We start from the raw sequence: 18,297 nt of genomic DNA on the forward strand, positions 1-18,297 counted from the left end.
TAGTCAATAAACTAGTACCTAAACAATTGGTTCTACCTAGGTAGATTGGATACCTGAAGAGCAACTCACACAAAAAAATTGTTCACATAGATTAAGAAATTAAAACTTTTAGGAGAAAATACAGGAAAATATTGTATTATAACTGGGGTAAAAATTTTCTAAACATGGCACAAGATAAAAATAATGCATAAAATATGTTAGACTATATCAATTTTAAACTTTTGATTATTAATAACATAAATGTTTTACTACAGATGATGCAAAGGCAAAGCATAATTGGGAGAAAATATTTTTAAAAGACATAAAAGATTGGTATTTTAAAAATATATATTACAGACTGGGCATGGTGGCTCACACCTGTAATCCCAGCACTTTGGGAGGCCAACACGAGTGGATCACCTGAGGTAAGGAGTTCAAGACCAGCCTGACCAACGTGGTGAAACCCCATCTCTATTAAAAATACAAAAAAATTAGCCAGGTGTGGTGGTGTGCTCCTGTAATCCCAGCTACTTGGGAGGCTGAGGCAGGAGAATCACTTGAACCCAGGAGGCAGACGCTGCAGTGAGCCAAGATCGCACCATTGCACTCCAGCCTGGGCAACAGGAGAGAAACTTCGTCTCAAAAATAATAATAATTATTTTTTATATATATATATATAAACAGACTATGTATGAATTAAATAAGAAAAAGACATTAAATATAGGAGAGATGGCAAGTCTTGGAATACAAATGATCAATAAACTTACGAAAAATTCCAACTTCATTGGTAACTATGAAATGCTAATTAAAACTATAAATGATACACCTTTCTAATTCACCATTTTGTCAAAAAATTATGTCTAGTAATGCAAAGAGTTGGTAAAAATATGGAGTAATTGGAATTCACAAATATCCACTGGCAATAAGACTGATTTATAAATTGATGTATATTTATACTATGCAGCTGTGAAAATGGACAACTACAGCTATGCTAAGCAACATGAAATAATAAAAAATTATAAAGGAAGTCACAGATACAAAATGGTAAAATTTATATAAACGCAAAAAACAGGCAACACTAAAATGTATATGGTTTATAGATAAAATTGCAAAAATTAATAACACAAAATTCAGATGGTGGTTACATTGGAATAGGAGGTTAATAGGAGACTTCAGAGGTATTCACTTCTCAGGAGTGTGTGAGGGTTTTATGAAGCCAGACTCAAAGTTTTATGAGAGTAGAGAGCAATACTTTCTTCATTTTATTTCCTAAGCCTAGCAAAAAGGATGACACATTGTGTGTGCTCAACACACATTTATTGGTTAAATGAATAATTACATGCCCTTTGTAAACTGTCAAGCTATGCAAATTAAGACATTATTATTAGTTACCATAGCTTAGTTAATAGAATCAAAGGGGAATAAACCGTAGCAGTCAGCACTATTAAAAGTTTAATGTTAACCCAGCACTCTTGGGTAAAATAAATTGAAATTTTTCTGTAATCCTAGCACTTTGGGAGGCCAAGGTGGGCGGATCACATGAGGCCAGGAATCTGAGACCAGCCTGAACAACATGGCAAAACCCCATCTCTACTAAAAATACAAAAATTAGCCGGGCGTGGTGGCGCATGCCTGTAATCCCAGCTACTCAGGAGGCTGAGGCCTGAGAATTGCTTGAACTCGGGAGCCGGAGGTTGCAGTGAGCTGAGATCGCGACACTGTACACCAGGCTGGGCGACAGTGTGAGACTCCGTCTCCAAATTTAAAAAAAAAAAAAAATTTTTAAGTTGTGACCATTACAATTACATGTAAATTGCCACATGAAGATGGAACATGAAATCTGACTTCAGGTGAGCATAATTTGAAAGGAAAAGGCAAAGAGAAAAGAGATAAAAAGGATGAAAACTTAATTGGGTCAAATCTGCAAGTTCTACCCTGCGCTTCTTTTTAGGAAACAGTTTTCTCCTCTCCTGGCGCAGAGGGAGGCTGCCTGGGGGAGCCTGGGCCCCTCTGTTCTCCTCGCGGTGGCAGTGGCTGTTTGCTTAGGCATGAGGCGCGCCGCAATGCCCTGGGCCTGAAGCTGCCGGGCCCCGCCCCTCCTTCTTCCCCTGGACTCTTCCACGGTGTGTCTGTGGCCTTGTGTCTTCCTGTGCGTCCCTCTAATGAAAGGGGCGGTGGCAGCATGAAGCTGGTAGCAGGAACTGGCTCCGCAGGTTGATGAGGGTTCGCCCAGCTGTGGGAAATACTCTAGTTGACATCGGCTTTCTGTGCACCGATCTGGGCCTCGACCCAGGGTTACAGACGAGGCGTCCCTCGCCTGGGCGACCCCGGGGTCGGGCGCTCCGGCTGCTGCTGCGGTTCCTGCTGTGCTTGGCTGGGCCGCGGCTGGGACCAGCGCCCACCAGAAGTGCAGGAGCCGCCCCGCAGGCGGGAGGAGGTGGTAGCCATGGTCCCTGAAAACCAGGCTCTGCTGACAAATCTCAGACGCCAGGAACAGAAGAACCGAGAGAGCTGCAAGAGTTTGAGCCAAACGGACGGACTGTGCTGACAAATCTCAGACGCCAGGAACAGAAGAACCGAGAGAACTGCAAGAGTTTGAGCCAAACGGACGGACTGTTGGAGTAGCTGAGGGTGAAGCTGCCGGAACTCCTCAAAGTGGAACAGCAAAGCCAGCACCAGAGATGGACAAGAAAAACAAACTATCAACGAAAATTAGCAGAAATCAAAGTTAGATGCTAAAGCAGGGAAAAACCGTTCACGCCATGATAGAAACGGAGTTGATGATGCAGTCTGAGAAACGAACTTAGGGAGAGAAAGGACAGCAGTGAACATGGTCAGGTGCTAACAATTCTAGTCCACTGGACCCCCACCATCCCTAGGATAGTAAATACCATCCCAGTCATCACCCAGCAAGTTACCACCGCAGCATTTCCAGTGTGTTCCAAAAAAAAAAAAAGGTGATTCTTAACACAAGTGCAAATAAAGTCATTTATCATATTTTTAATCCAAACTGTCATAGTTTACATTTTAACGTTCTGTATTGTGCTAAAACCTTTGGTTTTTAAATTTAATTTATTTTGGGATGGAGTTGTTGCCCTATTGCCCTGGCTGGACTGCAGTGACGCGATCTCCGCTCACGGGAACCTCCGCCTCTGGGGTTCAAGCAATTCTCCTGCCTCAGCCTTCCGGGTAACTGGGATTATTGGTGCCTGCCGCCACTCCCAGCTAATTTTTGTATTTTTAGTAGACACAGGGTTTCATCATGTTGGCTGGGCTGGTCTCAAACTACTGACCTCAAGTGATCCGCCTGCCTTGGCCTTCCAAAGTGCTGGGCTTACAGGGATGAGCCACCATGCTCGGAAGAACATTCGTTTTTTAAAGTGGCAGCCACAATTTTTGTCTGTCTGGATATATTTTGGACTTTTGTATATTAAATATGATGTAAAATACAAACTTTATTATGTTTTAGGTAATCTAACATTGATGTATACAAACTTTACAGATTACTGTAGGATTCAGCAAACGATGTATGACATTTATGTCTAGTTTTTGATGTATTAATTTTATTTTAGAAAAGATTGGCTTCTTTAAAAATGTCTCCAAAAATGTTGGCTTATTTTATAAAATGCCAAAATAGTCAAAAAATGTAAAATACCATTTTGCATTTTACAAAAAGTAAAATACTATTTTGCCATTTTATACAATAAGCCTGAATTTGCCATACTGTATGAATACTGGTACTCAATTAAAACACCAAATATTGTAATCAAAATTATTTAAACAGTATGTTTATATCTCAATTTTTAACTACAGTGATAGACATAAATATTTCATAAATCAAACCTATTAGTATTAGGTTTTATTTAGAAGTAATATGTATAAAAGATCTGTTCAAAATGAATATTTTTCAAAATAATTTGGTGTTTTCAAATATGCTAAAGTCTTATTTTGATCAGAGTAAGCCTGGGGATAGCTGACTTATTTCACTTTTTTGTATAGTATGTTCCAAATTTTCTAGTTTAACTTAATATTGATTGATGATGGGTAAACATTTTTAAAAATATTATAGGCCTGTTAAATTGTCAATGTTTTTAATTTTAAAATTCTGTCTTTTAATATTGTTTCAGGGATTTAGGTCTAGTTGAATCCACACAACCTGTTAATCATTGTCACCTGCCAGATTCCAATTCACTGTCAGTGTGCCTGTATGACTCTTCTTTCCATATTCTTTGAATTAAATTTGTATTACTCATTTGAAAGTTATATAATACAGCTCATACATTTCAAATAAAATCACCATGTAAAATGAATTCTGGCTTAGTATAAAGAAGCTGTTACAATCTTAGTGTTACATATATAGATGGATGTGGCTCAACAATTTAAACAAAAATATTGAACTATAACATGTGTTGCCATGAGTCAGCCTCTAATGAGTTTATAGATAAATCCAGATATCATCATATTTATCCAGTTGTGTTCAATACCTCTAAAGTTGGTGTATCAAGAATTCTTACGCTGTCTGAGAAAACAGATTCTACTGTTACCTAAGAAGTCAGCTGGAAGGCATTTTTACAATCTTGCACCACATAAGGAAAAACTGAAAGGTAGTACTAATAAATGCAAACTACATCACCTGGAAAATGGGAATCCAGAATATCACTTTCAATATTTAAGTGTTGGAACTTTTCGTAAAAAATTAAATATGATAAAATAAACCTTTTGGTAAGTTTTGTGTAGCTTAACATCAGCATAAAATAGAAAACAAATCTTAAAAATAAAAACAATAACCTACACTAAAAAACAAAACAAAACTAGCATCCAATTCATATATATTGATCTTTGTGTTGGGAGAGTCTAAAGCAGAACATTTGATGGACTTGATACAGTTATTTTTACCATATGGGCATACTGATAAAATCATCTATATTTAATTAGACTAAAACATGTTGGCTGGGCGCAGTGGCTCACACCTGTAATCCCAGCACTTTGGGAGGCCGAGGTGGGGGGATCACCTGAGGTCAGGAGTTCGAGAACAGCCTGGCTAACATGGTGAAAACCCGTCTCTACTAAAAAAAAAAAAAAAAAAAACAAAAATTAGCCGGGCGTGGTGGCGCATGCCTGTAATCTCAGCTAGTCTACTCAGGAGACTGAGGCAGGAGAATCGCTGGAACCCAGGAAGCAGAGGCTGCAGTGAACCGAGATCATGCCAATGGACTCCAGCCTGGGCAACAGAGCAAGACTCTGCCTCAAAAAAAAAAAGTCTGTATCTTAAAAATACTACTTTGTACTATGAATAATAAATGTAAAGTCTTTATTCTCAAAAGGATCCTGATTCTCAACCCAACATATATGGCAACCCATTCCTCTGGTTCGTCCCAACTGAGGCCTCATTAAGGCTCAAATATGGAGTGAGAGAAACACAACAGAGCATGTGAAATAAGACGGCTGGGGTAGAATGTTCAGCTCTGAGGCTCAGGAATTGCCTGGAGCATCCCAATATAATGATGGTCAACTGTGAAGCTTACTATGTAAAAATAAACATAAAATGAACATTGGTGAAAGTCTCTGGAATTATAAAGAGTTGTGCCAAAAGGACTGAGCCAGGATGACAGGTATTTAAGAAGTAAGGCAAATGTTTACTAGCACATAAATATTTGTTCCAAAGTTTATTACAGTAGCAATATTTTCAGTAATGTCAGCTTTCTCAAGCTAAGGATGCCATAGACAAACTAAGACAAGTGCCTAATATATTGTAGGCAATTAGTTTCTAAATTCGACAAACTTGCAATAATTTTATAAATTTCACTGAACTCTGTTTCATGTATATATCTCACTGAAAGGCACTATCTAGTAGCTGTGTCCTTCAGTTTTTTCTGGGATTTTCTGTTGCTGGATTCCAAATCAAATCAACTTTATTTGAATCCTAGTCATTTCTAAAGTTCCAGATTTAATAACAGAAAGAAAGGAGAAATTAAGTTACCCCAAACAGTCCATATTTAATGTATGTGATTCCCCAAAAGAACCAAATATTACACAAAACAACAGTGGGTTTAAAATTCAACCTAAATTCAAAGGTAGCAGTTAACACCATATGCAAAAATTAGCAAAGTCACAATGTAGAAACTCTTAGTCTGTTATTCCAGAAAAAATAATAACATTTTTATTTTGGCATTTTTTGGAAAAAATAAATACATTAACTATGACAAAATATACCCACTAAACTATAATATAGGAACTTTGAAATATAAATGATTTTGTTCTTATTTTTAAACATTTACTGTAATATTTTCAGACAAGGCTTTCAGTGAAAAATACTTATAGCTACCATGTATGAATTAAAACAGTCCTGGGGGAATGGTACTTTTTATTAATAATGAAGATTGAAGCTCCAAGTGATACAGCAGGAGCACCGTCAACTCAAACACCGCCACTTTAAGTTCTAGCTCCCTTTCTAGCCTCATGCATTTCAAAGAAATCACTTCTCTTCTAACTACAAGCAGCCAGAAAGAGCAGACGGTAAAATACAGGTAAGACAGCTCAGGGAGGGCACAGTGGCTCACGCCTGTAATCCCAACACTTTGGGAGGCCAAGGCGGGCGGATCACGAGGTCAGGAGTTCAAGACCAGCCTGGCCATCATAGCAAAACCCCATCTCTACCAAAAACACAAAAAAATTAGCTGGGTGTGGTGCACGCGCCTGCTCGGGAGGCTGAGGCAGGAGAATCACTTGAACCCAGGAGGTGGAGGTTGCAGTGAGCAGAGACCACGCCATTGAACTCCAGCCTGGGTGACACAGCAAGACTCCCTCTCAAAGAAAACAAAAACAAAAACAGCCAGCTTGGGCACAGAGGGAGGTGGGGGGAAAGTCTCTTGAGTAACTGCCAAACTTCACCTTCATACAATGGGCCCCAGTAACACAGGGGGCCTTAATAAGCACATTCTTTCCCCTTCGGGTGCACTAAGATAGGGAAGCTAAAAGCAGACTGGGGGGATATGCCTGCAGCTGCAGAAAGATGTATGGGAACAGACACACAACTCTCCCTCCCACATAAGCACAACAAAGAGACACAGAAGCTGTCCAAGCCTCCAATTAACTCTCCCACCCTGAATCCTTAAAAACTTTTAGTCTGTAAAAGAATGTGGCTCTGACCTAACTCAGCCAGCTGCCCCTCTAGGTTTATTCAAAATAAACCTGTCCCTGTTGACTGTCCAGCCACCTTTCGTGTTTCTCTCCTCTTTCTGTAATTCTTACACCAAGGATGTAAAATAGTTTCCCCTGGGAACACAGCTAATGACCCAAATGAAGCTCAAATGAAGGCATTTAACATTCATAACTTATATCTTAAAAATAAAATACTCCTGAATGTAAAAAAAAAAAAAAAAGGAAAAAAGATATAAAAACAAATGAGAGAAAAGGAAGGAAATGGATTACTCACAATATCTAAGGTATGGAATCAACCTAAGTGTCCATCAACAGGTGAATGAAAAAAGAAAATGTGGTATATTTACACAATGGAATGCTACTCAGCCCTGTGGGGGAAAAAAAAAGGAACTCTTGTTATTTGCAACATTGATGAACCTGGAGAACATGATGCTAAATAAGACGACACAGAAAAAAACTTTCATAATATAATTTCTCTATAGAGTGTAAAAAGGTTTAAACTCATAGAAGCATAGAGTAGAATGATGATTGCCTGGGGCTGGGAGTGGAGGAGATGTTGGTCAGAAAAAATGGGTCTGATTTTGTGAAGAGACAAAGACTGAGCGGTTGTGGCTACATTGCCGACCTCAAGCAGCAGTCGGCTTCTCCTCGTAGAACCTGGGAGTAGGAGACTCAGAATTGAATGTCTTCTCCTTCCTTCCTCCTGTTTTTGGCTTTGTGGAAACCTTATCAAACACAATGGCCAGCAATGTTACCAACAGAACAGATCCTCGCTCCATGAACTCCCATGTGTTCATTGGAAATCTCAACACTTTTGTGGTCAAGATGTCTGATGTGGAGGCAGTCTTTTCGACGAACAGCAAAATTGTGGGTTGCTCTGTTCATAAGGGCTTTGCCTTCGTTCAATAGGTAAATGAGAGAAATGCCCCGGCTGCTATAGAAGAGAGAAGGGCATAATAATTGCTGGCCAGGTTTTACATATTAACCTGGCTGCAGAGCCAAAAGTGAACAGAGGAAAAGCAGGTGTGAAATTATCTGCAGCGAAGATGTATGGGTCAGTAACAGAACACCCTTCTCCATCGCCTATATTCAGCTCCTTTTGACTTGGACTGTGACTTTCAGTCGGATTATTTTGAAAGGATGTACAATTACCCAGCACATTTTCCTCCTTCTCCTCCTATTGCTCAGCCTGTAGTGCCCTCGAAACATCAGCGTGTATCAGAAAACACCTCACGAAGGGGCAAAAGTGGCTTCAATTCTAAGAGTGGACAGCAGGGATCTTCCAAGTCTGGAAAGTTGTAAGGAGATGACCTTTAGGCCATTAAGAAGGAACTGACCCAGATAAAAAGTGGATTCACTCCTGGAAAACCTGGAAAAATGAAAAAGAGCAGACAAGCAGTAGAGATGAAGAATGATAAGTGAGAAGAGGAACAGAGCAGGAGCTCAGTGAAGAAAAATGAGATTAATGTGAAGTCTGAGGGGGGCGCAGATGACTCTGCTGAGGAGGGGGATCTACTGGATGATGATAATGAAGATGGGGAATGGCCAACTGGGGTTGACCAAGGATGATTAAAAAGAGGCTGAGGAAGTGGAGGATGACAGTCAGTGCCAATGGCAAAAATGACTCTTAAGCACATAGTGGGGGTTAGAAATCTTATCCCAATATTTGTTTACCTACGTGCTTCTCTAAGATCAAATTTTTTACCAGATCTCCTCTAGTATCTTCAGCACATGCTCACTGTCCTTGTCCTTCCCATGTTAATTCATATTGCCCTGCACCTAAGTCCCATTTTCACCTCCTTTGACACTCCTAGTAGTTTTGTTAAGTCTTACCCCATAATTTTTGCTTTTAATTTTGAAACCTCTTTATGACTTAACAATAAAAAGGATGTGGGTTTTTTTGTTTTTTTTTTTTTCCTGAGATGGAGTCTTGCTGTGTTGCCCAGGCTGGAGTGCAGTGGTGCAATCTCGCCTCACTGCAACTTCTACCTCCCAGGTTAAGCAATTCTCCTGCCTCAGCCTCCGGAGTAGCTAGGATTGCAGGCACGCATCACCACGCCTGGCTAATTTTATTTTGTAATTTTAGTAGAGACGGCGTTTCAACATGTTGGCCAGGCTGGTCTTGAACTCCTGACCTCGTGATCCACCTGCCTCAGCCTCCCAAAGCGCTTGGACTACAGGCATGAGCCACTGTGCCCGGCCGGATGCATGGTTTTTATCAACTGTCTCCAAAATTATCTTGTTATGCAGAAAGTTTTTTTCATTCATACATAATTTCAGTAGTTGCTTCCCTAACTGCAAAAGCAATCTCATTTAGTTGCGTAGCTCCTAAAAGCAGCTTTGAGTTAGAAGTATGTGCGCTACACCCCCACATAAGTGTGATTTGTGGGGCAGTTCAACACAAATATAACAATGTGTTTTTGTGAATGAGTTGGCATGTTAAATGCATCCTCTAGAAAAATAGTGTTATAGTCTTAAGATTTGCTTTTTAAGGTTGATACTGTGGGTTATTTTTGTGAGTAGCCTGATGTTTGAGACCTGTTTTTCTCAAAATAAACAAGTTCTTACTAAACCAGAAATTTGGAGGAAAAAAAGCAATGTTTTCCCTACATTTCCTACCTTAACAAATAAGTTATTCTCCTCTCAGTTTTGATTCACCAGGGGATTGAATCATATCCTGAAGAATCAAAACCGAATAATGTATCTGTTAAGGCAATGCAGGTTGTACACTAAAATTTCAGATGCTTAGAATAATATATTTTTTGCTCACATCACCATCGTCTGTGAGCCTTTTTTTTTTTCTTTTGAGATGGAGTCTCGCTTTGTTGCCCAGACTGGAGTGCAGTGGCACTAGATCTAGTTGAATCTGCTCAACCTGTTTATCAGTGTCAGGTGCCAGATTCCAATTCACTCTCGGTGTGCCTGTATGACTATCAGTGTGCCTGTATGACTCTTCTTTCCATAGTCTTTGAATTAAATTATTACTTCTTTGAATGTTATATAATACAGCTCATACATTTCAAATGAAACCACCAGGTAAAATGAGTTGTGGCTTAGTATAAAGAAGCTGTTAGCAACTCAGTATTACATATACAGACGGATGCGGCTCAACAAGAATTTACACAAAAATAATGAACTATAATGTGTTGCCATGATTTAGTCTCTAATGAGCTTATAAATCAATCCAGACTTCAGCACATACATACAGTTTTGTTCAGTACCTCTAAAGGTGGTATATCAAGAATTCTTATGCTACGGAGAAAACAGATTCTGCCAATACCTGAGAAATCAACTGGAAGTTTTTTTTTGTTTTGTTTTGTTTTTTTTTTGAGAAGGAGTTTCACTTGTCGCCCAGGTTGGAGTGTAATGGCACGATCTTGGCTCACTGTAACCTCTGCTTCCCGGGGTTCAAGCGATTCTCCTGCCTCAACCACCTAAGTAGCTGGGATTACAGGCGCGTGCTACCACACCCAGCTAATTTTTGTATTTTTAGTAGAGATGGGGTTTCACCATGTTGGTCAGGCTGGTCTCAAACTCCTAACCTCAGGCGATCCTCCCACCTTGCCTCACAAAGTGCTGGGATTACAGGGGTGAGCCACCACACCTGGCCATCTGTGAGTTTTTTGTCTGCTTAAGAAGCCTTAATCTTTCAAGGATTGTATCTTCTTTCATTTTCTATCTGCATCTTCCTTTTTCTTTAGCCAATGGATGAAAACAATGTGTCAGAGAAGACACATTTGCTTCTTATCCACACATCACTTCCACTCATTACTAGTCAATATGGGTAGAGCTGAGAATAGCAGTATCCTGGCAGGACAGCCACTTCCTAGCAATAAAAACACACTAAAAAAATCATAAATCTTCTTTAAAAAGCTAACATATTTTAAACAAAATAAGTATATGCCTCAATAATAAAGTGCTTGTGGTAAAATATTACTTTCGTTGATCTCTATTGAGCTCGGGTAATATTTGACCAAAAGATAGCAAATATACAGCAGAAAAATATTATTTTAAATAAGAATGTTGTGAAGTTATTCTGTCAATACTATTATGACCTCATACTAATAGTCTCATCTATAGTTGTGCAACATCAAATGCTACTTTTTATTAAAAGTTGTATTTTATATAAGTATTTCATTTATATAACCCTCTTTCACTATTTCAATGTCTTCTTCCGTTTATATCAGTAGAAAACAGGCCAGCTGGTGTCAGGAAAGAACATGCTGCTATCGCTGTTTTAACGATGACGATGAAGAGCACTTGTTTGGGTGGTATTCAAGTGCCAAACACTGTTATTTGGCTTAAAGTACTGGTTTTCTATTTTCCCCTAAATTTATTGATAATATACAATTTTTTAGCTAAGAAGATTTTATCTCATTCATATGTTTTATGGAATTTGGTTTATGTTTAACTGTTTCTGATTTATCTGGAATGTGAAAATTTCCCATGAATCCAAATTGAGTACTAAAAACAATCTTTTACTAAAAGCCTTTGAGGCAAAGATTCATACTTTTTTTGTAATATGGAAGAAATGTGTTAACCATGTACACAGTAATCACTCTGAATACAGCACTCTCAGTGCCCAGTATTCACCCTGAGTCACTCAGAAAAAATTGGTATCTCTGCAAAGACACAGAAAAAGGTGCCAAAAGGACGTGCACCACATTGCACATAAATGCTTTTCACATGCACCTATTAGGGTCTTAATTTAATGGGCTGTTATTTGCATGTCCAGATGCTTCCTGAATCTAGTCATACAATTTTTTGGCAGCTAATGGCATCTTTTACCCATTAGTTTTATATAATTATTTGTCTGGCTGGAAAATAAATTTTTTGTCAGTTTACTCTAAATTGAGAGACTAGATTTGCAATCTTCAATCTTTCAGTGTTAAGGTAAATCAGAGAAGAGCAATGTGTTATGTAGCATGCATTTTTCTGCCCATCAAAATTCTTGTATTGCCTTGGAAACCCGAGGGAGCCATCTAAATTACACTCCCTTTGAATCCTTTAGCCAGAATTTTAGATTTTAAAAGGTCAAAAACATAATGATGGAGTAAAGCGAAAATCATGTCTTTGCTCCGTGTTAGTAATCAGGCCATTTCAAAAAGCATAGCAATGCCGGGCGCGGTGGCTCAAGCCTGTAATCCCAGCACTTTGGGAGGCCGAGGCGGGCGGATCACAAGGTCAGGAGATCGAGACCACAGTGAAACCCCGTCTCTACTAAAAATACAAAAAATTAGCCGGGCGCGGTGGCGGGCGCCTGTAGTCCTAGCTACTCAGGAGGCTGAGGCAGGAGAATGGCGTGAACCCAGGAGGCGGAGCTTGCAGTGAGCCGAGATCGCGCCACTGCACTCCAGCCTGGGCAACAGCGCGAGACTCCGTCTCAAAAAAAAAAAAAAAAAAAAAAAAAAAAAGCATAGCAATTATGCCAACCCATTGAAAAAATGTGGTTTTGATGAATTTTATTCTACTTCAAATGTTTCATCCAATTGTTACTTTTATCATGTTAAACTAAGAAAAACTATATACGTAACTCCATGCATTCTAGACATAATCATATTGTGTTTAAAGTACAATATTATATTACAGTATAGTAAAATCCTCTGTAATTAGATATCAATTATTAATAAATTTATTATGTCTTCAAGGTATTTCAATTGTACAAATAATTAGGTATGCTTTTTCATAATAAGTTCAATTCTAGGAGGTTACACACTAGTCTCCATGGTATGCTTGTAATGAGTAGTGTAAAACTGGGCTACCAGAATGGTGCAGACATGCTGATTTAATTATAGTAAGAATGAGATCCCTTGTTGGTAGACTGTTGATGTTCCAGAGGCTGATCATTCACTACGGCTTACTAAATGTCATTCCATAGTGCCAGTGAGCTCTTTCATCCAGGTTGTTTCTTCCTCCCATTGATGTAATCATGTGTTGTCTTCTCTGTTTATCTTAGGTTATCTCAGATGAGAGGGGAATTTTTTTTTTTTTTTTTTTTTTTGCATAAATTAGACTCCTTTTTTTCCCCCTCTGCCATGAGATCCTCCTGTCCTCCCTACTGGAAGCACCATGTGGGAGGCAGGAATGATACCAATATACAAATATATTTCCTGCCCTATGGCTACCATAAGCAGCTTACAGCATGGCCCAGCTAGAAATCACTTACTTCCAGGCCAGCTGAAGTGTTTTTCTATTATGTATCCCTTTCTCTTAAAAGCATCTCTGATTCAGTTTAGCCCAATCATGATAATCTCCCTTTTGATGGCCACAAAGGCAACACATTAGTGACCTAATTTTATGAGTAATTTCACACCACAGTGACAGTTTTATACTCAAGAGGAAAGGATTACACGGCAGGTGTGAAACAGACTGGGAATCTTGAGGATCATCTTAGAATTTTGCCCATCCACCTGAATAGACTTTTAAAGTAGTCTTTTAGTTTTTTTTTTTTTTTTTTTGAGACAGAGTGTCGCTCTGTGGCCCAGGCTGGAGTGCAGTGGCACGGCGCGATCTCGGCTCACTGCAAGCTCCGCCTCCTGGGTTCACGCCATTCTCCTGCCTCAGCCTCCCAAGTAGCTGGGACTACAGGCGCCCACCACCACACCTGGCTAATTTTTCGTATTTTTAGTAGAGACGGGCTTTCACCATGTTAGCCCGGATGGTTTTGATCTCCTGACCTCATGATCCACCCACCTCGGCCTCCCAAAGTGCTAGGATTACAGGTGTGAGCCACCGCACCCGACCTAGTCTTTCAGTTTCTTTTGTTATCTAAGTAAACACAGATAATACCTGCAAACAATAATTACTTTCCAATTTTATTCACGACAAATATTAACTAATTTTTTTTCTGGCTTAAATTATTTCTTTTTAATGTACTATTTTATACATTCATGCACAGATATAACAATGAAAATGTATCCAATTATTCAATTTCTAAAAATTTTGTATTTAAAATGAGTGTTTAAAATAGTTACTTTCTGTTTGAAGTTTTTTATTGTTGTACTCAAGAGTGTTATCTCTGTAGACAAAGTTGCCTGTGGTTTAATATTGGCTCTGCTATTGTGAGCAAGTCATTTCTCTCAGTGGCTCTGTTTCTTCCTCTGGTAAAATGAGGGTAAATAATGATATCTATGTTATTAAGTTACTGTGAGAATTAAACTTATTAACACATATATACTGTTATGGTCAGTACTCAGTAGAAATTAGATAACTTTAATAATATATGCTGAATTACATTAATACATGCTTTAACACAGAAATATTTTTCCATAAGACATGACTTTTTCAACCAATAGACAAATATATATTTATATTAATTATTTTAAAAATGTGGTATAAACAATGAAATACTATTCAGCATTAAGGGTAAATCCCATTATTTGAAACAAGATAATTTAGAAGACACTATGATAGATGAAATAAGCCAGACACAGAAAGAGAAATACTGCATAATCTCGTTTATATGTAGAATTTAATAAAGTTTTACTCAAAAAAGTAGAAAGTGGAGTAATGGTTACCAGAGCCTGGGGGTGGTTGGAAGGAAACAGAGAGTTGTTCATCAAAGGGTACAAAGTTTCAAATAGGGTAAATAGGTTTTGAGATCTATTGCACAGGAGAGTGACTATAGTAAACAACAATATATTGTGTATTTCAAAAGAACTAGGAGTACATTTCAAATGTCTCACCACAAAGGATAGGTAAGCGAGGTGATAGATATGTTATTCAATTCAACTTATTCCTTTTTTTGTTTTTTCTGAGATGGAGTTTCGCTCTTGTCACCCAGGCTGGCGTGCAATGGCACGATCTCGGCTCACCACAACCTCTGTCTCCCAGGTTCAAGTGGTTCTCCTGCCTCAGCCTCCTGAATAGCTGGGATTTACAGGCGTGAGCCATCCATATTATATGCGTATATTAAAACATCACATTGTACCCCATAAATGTATACAACTCTGATTTGCCATTTAAAAATACTATTAATACTTTTCTTAGAAAAAAGAGAAATAAACTAAGAATTTGGGCCAGAGAAAAAAGTGTTTTTTCATCTTAAAATTCCAGGAAATATATATATATAATATAAATTTTATATATATATATAAAATTTCAAATGGCTCGCTCATTTAGTGATATGGGTTAGTAAACTTTTAATGTTATGAACAGTATGAACCCAACACTCAAGAATAAATTTTCTTGATTTTTAATGTCCAAAATAATAAAATACTTTAAAAGGCTATAAAGCAACTGTTTTGAGTAAAATTCTCTCTAAATGTCTAAGTAAATGATTTCCTTCACTTGTTAGAGAAACAAGTTATTTGAATATATATACACACACACACATATATACATGCACATACTTTTTTTTGAGACAGAGTCTCGCTCTGTTGCCGAGGCTGGAGTGCAGTGGTGCAATCTCAGCTCACTGCAACCTCCGCCTCCTGGGTTCAAGCATGAATATATATTTTTAAACTACATTTAAATTTACTGGAGTCCTAAAGAGCAATACTCAGTAAGAAATGTTTCCATAATATTTATATTTATGCTGTATATGAATCTGCCAAGAATAGTATTAAAAACATTTAACTACTCTTATAGCCCCAGACTGACTGATTAGAATTAACATGGGTTACAAACTACTGATGTGGCTAGCTTGTTTTCAGGCTTAATATTAACCATGATCTAACAGAATAAAAAATGAGAGCTAATAATTTCCTGTATACTCGCTACGTGACTAAAAATGAAACAGACTGGAATTACTAATCAGTCACTTACAACATAGTTTTAAACGTTTAAGAAACACATGAAGTTTCTTTTAAACTCATTTAACAACTTATTTTTATTGATTTTTCACTTCTATTAGAAGACTAATTAAAATGTCTGTTACTACAAACCTATGAATTTTATTCATATCTAAACACAGTGGCAATCTTAAAAGATCTGTATGCTTAGACTTAAGGAAAGCCTGTTTTTTATTTACACTAAGAAGATAACTGCTTTCCAGTAAACCCAATGTGGTAATTATGACTCACAATAATAAGATCCCCATTCCCAATTAAAATAAAACAATGCCCCTTAAAAACCCTAATTAAAGTCTTGGGAATCCCATCAATAAGTAATTTAAAAAAAAACACTTTCTAATGTGCATTTTAAAAAGCTTGCAAAAAACCAAAACCAAACCTCTTAGTAACTCCAAACTGTCCTTGCTAAATCAAATACCAAATAATGTTCCCCCACCACCGCCTTTTTTAAACAGCCTAAAAAAAGCTTTCGTAAAAACACCTACTATATCCCAACTCAATAAAAAATAGGTTTATTATTCAGGCAGTTCCTAATATTAAAAACAAAAACAAAAACAAATTGCAAAAACAGACAGTTTCCAAAAATCTAATTTTGCTCAACCTCAATTTAAAACTTTGCAGTTTGTAAACAACACTCTCCTCTGTGCCCCAACTGAGGGGGTCTTTCAAAAAGGCACTAAGGTTCTTTTTAATTTTCTAGCAGGTAAAAAATACTAAATATCCAAATCTAAAGCTCAGCTCAAACTTCAGTAAGGTACTTAAGTCTAGTCTTGTCAAAAAACACTAAAGCAGACAGGCGCGGTGGCTCACGCCTGTAAACCCAGCACTTTGGGAGGCTGAGAAGGGCGGATCACGAGGTCAGGAGTTCGAGACCAGCCTGACCAACATAGTGAAACCCTGTCTCTGCTAAAAATACAAAAATTAGCCAGGCATGGTGGCAGGCACCTGTAATCCCAGCTACTCGGGAGGCTGAGGCAGGAGAATCGCTTGACCCTGGGAGGCAGAGGTTGCAGTGAGCCAAGATCACGCCATTGCACTTCAGCCTGGGAGACAAGAGCAAGACTTGGTCTCAAAAAAAAAAAAAAAAAAAAAAAAAAAAAAAGCACTATTAAAAATAAATATCCAAGCTATAAATATATTTTTTCAAAAAAGCACTATTAAAAATAAATATCCAAGCTATAAATATATTTTAAAAGCTTTTATGTTTTTCTCTTCATAAATCTTTTCTAAAAAAAGTTTATTAAGGGGCTGGGCACGGTGGCTCATGCCTGTAATCCCAGCACTTTGGGAGGCCAAGGCGGGCAGATCACAAGGTCAAGAAATCGAGATCATGCTGGCCAAGATGGTGAAACCCCGTCTCTACTAAAAAAAAATACAAAAGTTAGCTGCGTGTGGTGGCGTGTGCCTGTAGTCCCAGCTACTCAGGAGGCTGAGGCAGGAAAATCATTTGAACCTGGGAGGCAGAGGTTGCAGTGAGCCGAGATTGTGCCATTGCACTCCAGCCTGGGCAACAAGAGCAAAACTCTGTCTCAAACAAACAAACAACAAAACAAGAAGTAATTTAGTTTCTTCTTGGTCAACTAAATTAATTTTCTCCACTGTGCCCTGTCATTCTTGGTCCATTCCTAAAAGGCCCTAAAGTTATCTCTGGTGGCCTAAAACTTCTTAAAAACAAGAAAAGCACAAATCTCATTTTTAAAAAATTTTTCTCATAAAATCCCTAACAACTGTATTCCTAGACCTGTAAATAAAAACTGTATTTCTAGTCTTGTCCCTAAAAGGCTTTACCCAGAGGCCAATAATCCAGTTAAAAGTTGGCAAATAAAAAATCTTATAACTACTAAATCTTTTTTTTTTCCTGTGTGGTTATACACGTGTTGTGTGTGTAATGTCTATTTTAAAAAGCTCTAATTAAAAATAAGTGCTTAAATCAATTTAAAAAAAAAAAGGTTGTGGTACCTTTTAGTTTATGTAACTTTAATCTTTAAAAAATAAAATCAGTCTCAAAAATTATTAATAAAGTGTAAATGTCTTCAAAATGTAAATAGGTAACCAAAATTATTCTGGTGAAATGTTAAATTTGCTAAATGTTTTAAGGTTGTAAACTGCTCCTCTGGCCTTTAAAAACTGTTCTATTTGCCTGCTTCACAATGAGTAAGGCCAAAAAGCATATGCGCCCCTAACTATGCAAAAAAAATAGTCAAAATCTATCTGCACCTAGCACATAACTAAAACAATTTACCAGGTTTTACATTCAAGTTAAAAACTGCTGAACGTTACCATTATAACATATAATTAAAACTACTAAAAATAAATTTACAAGGTATGCAAACACAGTAAAATGTTTTTAGTAAGATCTTTTTTA

The 18,297-nt window shown here is 37.8% G+C and overlaps 1 pseudogene; it reads left to right on the forward strand.

Annotated features, from left to right (window-relative positions):
- Positions 1 to 7,721: 7,721 nt before the first annotated feature.
- On the forward strand, positions 7,722 to 8,771 carry LOC126950228 (heterogeneous nuclear ribonucleoproteins C1/C2-like; annotated as a pseudogene).
- The last annotated feature ends 9,526 nt before the right edge of the window (positions 8,772 to 18,297 follow it).

The sequence above is a fragment of the Macaca thibetana genome, chromosome 3 (assembly GCF_024542745.1).
Source record: "Macaca thibetana thibetana isolate TM-01 chromosome 3, ASM2454274v1, whole genome shotgun sequence".
Taxonomy (NCBI): Eukaryota; Metazoa; Chordata; class Mammalia; order Primates; family Cercopithecidae; genus Macaca; species Macaca thibetana.